This window comes from Mesoplodon densirostris, chromosome 13, assembly GCF_025265405.1.
Source record: "Mesoplodon densirostris isolate mMesDen1 chromosome 13, mMesDen1 primary haplotype, whole genome shotgun sequence".
Lineage (NCBI taxonomy): Eukaryota > Metazoa > Chordata > Mammalia > Artiodactyla > Ziphiidae > Mesoplodon > Mesoplodon densirostris.
This window is the reverse complement of record NC_082673.1, coordinates 26020399-26025156: the sequence shown is the minus strand read 5'-3', so window position 1 is coordinate 26025156 and position 4758 is coordinate 26020399. Positions and strand designations below refer to the sequence as shown.

At 40.6% G+C, this 4758-nt stretch overlaps 2 pseudogenes; one reads left to right on the top strand and one right to left on the bottom strand.

Annotated features, from left to right (window-relative positions):
* Positions 1–719: 719 nt before the first annotated feature.
* Positions 720–4157, bottom strand: LOC132500595 (carboxypeptidase N catalytic chain-like; annotated as a pseudogene).
* LOC132501061 (RNA demethylase ALKBH5-like) lies at positions 1705–2564 on the top strand (annotated as a pseudogene).
* Positions 4158–4758: the final 601 nt, after the last annotated feature.

Below are 4758 nucleotides of genomic sequence, written 5' to 3'. Positions count from 1 at the left end.
GGGTAGTTTGGTATTTTAATTACTTCTGACATGTTATATGCCAACTAATATCTTGCAAAACTTGCTTGGAATATTACATTTTTCCTTAGGCTTTTTCATTTTGTTTTATTACTCATTTTCATTCCCCAAAGTATTTGACATCTATGGTGCTGTAACTGCAATTTAAAAAGAATCCATTTGTGACAATAAGAATAATAAATTCTTGTATTTGAACAGAATTAAAACTTTAAAAGCATTTCCATTTCAAATAAATGTTTTATCCTATTGTTATAATGAAATATTTTATGTATTATAATTTTCTTCTGCCACAAGTAATTCTAATTAACCCAGGAATCTACATTATTGCTTTCAATTCCATTTTTTCAGTGTTCTTTTTTATAAAATTTATTTTCTCCTACAAACAATTTGCCTGGTCTTTTTAAAATACATGTTGTCTCTTCCATATTTCTACCTTTCTACTATGGATATTTCTACCTTTCTACTATGGATAAGAAAAATATTATCCATAAGATTGTGGGTTTTCCCCCTTTCATTTTGATTATATATTAGAAAGTGTTTTTTTTTTTAATCTATAGATCACCTATTACCTTCCCATTCTATAATTTTTTCATTGACCCAAAAAGTTATGTTATTTCCAACCAGAGGCATTGTTTTTGTTTTTTATTTTTGTTTGTTTGTTTGTTTGTTTTGTTCTGAATATGTTTATATTTAAATATGTCTCAGATAATAAAATAGAAAGAATGCTTCATCTGGTGCGAGAGCGGGAACAAAGTCTTTCTAAAGTGTTGCCCCAGGCACTGTGGATTTCTGGCAGGGACTCTCTGGGACTGTTGTCATCATTTCTTTTTTCCTAGCTGCCTGGGGCTGCACTTTCTTTGGTAAGACTCTGCCTCTTTACCCTGAGTTGGGGCCTCTCCTCCTAGGGGCTGCTGGAGGGGTGCTTCTCTTGAGTTGGAAATTAACCAGTTTGGATTCCCCAGGACCCACAGTCACACTCACTGTCTCTGGGACAAACCTGGGTGCTGTGGCAGTGACAGTGTAGGGCCCTGGAAGCAGCAGCCGGAAGTAATCTCCATGGTCACCTGAAGTGACATCTTGGTTAATCTCACTGACAGAAATGACTGCATCCGCAAGATTATTATACTTCTCATCCCACACCATTCCCCTTATGCCTTGGTGTACCCATTCCAAGAATTGAATTTGGGCTTCCAGATTACCCAGCCACTCGCGAGGTAACTTGTCATGGAAACTTGTTACAACTCATTTCCAGCGTGACCTCAGGACAATTGGTATGGAGGTAAAGTCTTGTATTCCCTTGCTGAGAGAATACCAGAAAGCCCCATTGGCGATGCCATCTGGGAAGTAATCCCCACAATTCCAACCTTGGTGCATCCATCAATGTGCATAGGAGTAGACCTTGGCTACCTTCTGGAAAAGTGTGTCATCAGACGTGGGGGTATTGGCAGTGTGGCAGAAACCTTGGACCCGGTGCTCAAGAGACTTGTCATATGAGTATTTGGCCACCACTGCCCCTCTATGAAGATTGGCTGAAAGGACAAGCTTGAAGGAGCGGATCCACTGGACACTGCCTGGATCTCGGGTTCCACCTGATTTTTCCAGTTGTCTGGAAGTGGCAAGTGGTGGTTAAGGCCTTCACTCTTCTCATTGTAGTAGATGTAGGTATTGAGACCCTTTTCCCCCTTCTTTACAGACCAAGGGGAAACAAACCTCTTCAGTGAGGGCTACACGTATGGCACTCAGCTGCAGAAGCACTGGCCAGGCCAGGAGTGCCTCTACCCGTGGGGTGACATGGATGAGATCCCTGAGTGGGTGCACCAGCTTGTGATCCAGAAGCTGGTGGAGCACCGTGTCATCCCCGCGGGCTTCGTCAACAGTGTCATCATCAAAGACTACCAGCCCAGTGGCCACATCGTGTCTCACGTGGACCTCATCCACATCTTCGAGTGCCCCATCGTGTCCGTGTCCTTCTTCAGCAACTCCACTCTCTGCTTCAGCTGCAAGCTCCAGTTCAAGCCTGTCTGGGTTTTGGAGCCCGTGCTTTCCCTGCTGGTGTGCAGGAACAGCATGACTGTGCTCATTGGATATGCTGCTGATGAAATCACTCACTGCATCCGTCCTCAGGACATCAAGTCATCATCCTCAGGAAAACAGGTTTAGGTTTACAGAATGTTGTGAAGAAGGCAGAGAGCTCTCCGTTCATGCCCCTTCCTGGACGAGATTAGATTTACCCTGGTTGGAAACAGTCCCTGAGCAGCTCCGTGTTACCACCCAGCTATGCCTCAGATCATCTGTCGGGAAACAACAGGGACCCCACTCTGAAACCCAAGTGGTCCCACTGCAAGGCAGACCCTGACACTGCCCACAGGTCTCGGATCCTGGAGATGGACAAGGAGGAGAGCCAGCGCTCGGTGCTGTTGCCCACCCAATGGCGGAGGGGCAGCGTCAGCTCAGAGAACTACTGGCTCAAGTCATACAAGCCCAGGGAGGACTGCTCGGAGGTGACGGGCGGCCCCGCCCCCAAAGTGAAGAGGCAGCGGCATTGAGGCCTGAGCCTCCGTGACTCAGCTTGATCCTCACTAGCTGGCCTTCCTTTTGTTTCATTTTGAGGGATTTTTTTCTTTTCTTTTCTTTTTTTGATTCTTATATTAAAAAAAAAAAAGACAGCTTCAGGCTGCCACAGCTTCACTCCCTTATCCAGCACAGCATTCATGTGGGGGGAGACCACATGTTCCCTCCTCTTCATGCACTTCTCTTGTACAGGTGATGAACCTTTGACCTGAGATTGTAGTTATTTATTTTTAAAAACATTTCATACCTTGGTTCTAGTTTTTGCATTTCTTCCTATTACTTTAGGATGATATCAACAACGTCTTTCTCCAGTCATTCAATTCTAATTCTTTAAGTACTGTTTTCAATGATACTTCTTTGGAAATTTCTTTCGTGTAGTTCTTCTTAGATCTTGAATATTAGTTTCTACACTGTACTTCCTATTGTTGTTTTTCTCAGCTTCTATATTCAGTGCTTTAAAACATCTCTCCATAGCAAAGTTCTTACTGCTTACTTGGATATTAACACAGATTGTGTTGAAAAAGAGAAATTCACTGTTCCTAAATATCTTTACACTTTTCTCTTTTCCCTCTTTTCTCTTTTTTATAACGTTTTAATATAATTTTTTATATAATTGCTTTACAGTGTTGTGTTAGTTTCTGCTTTATAACAAAGTGAATCAGTTATACATATACATATATCCCCATATCTCTTCCCTCTTGCATCTCGCTCCCTCCCAAACTCCCTATCCCACCATTCTAGCTGGTCAAAAAGCACTGAGCTGATCTCCCTGTGCTATGCTGATTTCCACAAGCTATCTATTTAACATTTGGTAGTGTATATATGTCATATATACACTACCACTTCTCAATTTGTCGCAACTTATCCTTCTCCCTCCTTGTGTGCCCAAGTCCATTCTCTAGTAGGTCTACATCTTTATTCCCATCTTGCCCCTAGGTTCTTCATGCACGTTTTGCTTGTTTGTTTGTTTGTTTTTAGATGTCATATATATGTGTTAACATTGGGTATTTGTTTTTCTCTTTCTGACATACTTCACTCTGTATGACAGACTCTAGGTCCATCCACCTCACTAAAAATAACTCAATTTCATTTCTTTTTATGACTGAGTAATATTCCATTGTATATATGTGCCACAGCTTGTTTATCCATTCATCTGTCGATGGACACTTAGGTTGCTTCCACAACCTGGCTATTTTATATAGAGCTGCAATGAACACTGTGGTACATGACACTTTTTGAATTATGGTTTTCTTACAGTATATGTACAGTAGTGGGATTGCTGGGTCATTTGGTAGTTCTATTTTTAGTTTTTTAGGGAACCTCTATACTGTGCTCCATAGTGGCTGTATCAATTTACATTCCCACCAACAATGTATGAGTGTTCCCTTTTCTCCACACCCTATCCAGCATTAGTTGTTTGTAGGTTTTTTGATGATGGTCATTCTGACTGGTGTGAGATGATATGAAATTGTAGTTTTGATTTGCATTTCTCTAATGATTAATCATGTTGAGCATTCTTTCATATGTTTGTTGGCAATCTGTATATCATCTTTGGAGAAATGTCTATTTAGGTCTCTGGCCCATTTTTGGATTGAGTTGTCTGGTTTTTTTTGATATTGAGCTGTATGAACTGCTTGTAAATTTTGGAGATTAATCCTTTGTCAGTTGCTTCATTTGCAAATATTTTCTCCAAATTGGAAGGTTGTTTTTTTGTTTGTTATGGTTTCCTTTGCTGTGTAAAAGCTTTGAAGTTTCATTAGGTCCCATTTGTTTACTCTTGTTTTTACTTCCATTTCTCTATGAGATGGGTCAAAAAGGATCTTGCTGTTTTTTATGTCATAGATTGTTCTGCCTATGATTTCCTCTAAGAGTTTTATAGTGTCTGGCTTTACAGTTAGGTCTTTAATCCATTTTGAGTTTATTTTTATATATGGTGTTAGGGAATATTGTGATTTTATTCTTTTACATTTAGCTGTCCAGTTTTCCCAGCACCACTTATTGAAGAGGCTGTCTTTTCTCCATTGTATATTCTTGCCTCCTTTATCAAAGATAAGGTGACCATATGTGCATGGGTTTATCTCTGGGCTTTCTATCCTGTTCCATTGATCGATATTTCTGTTTTTGTGCCAGTACCATACTGTCTTGATTACTGTAGCTATGTAGTACAGT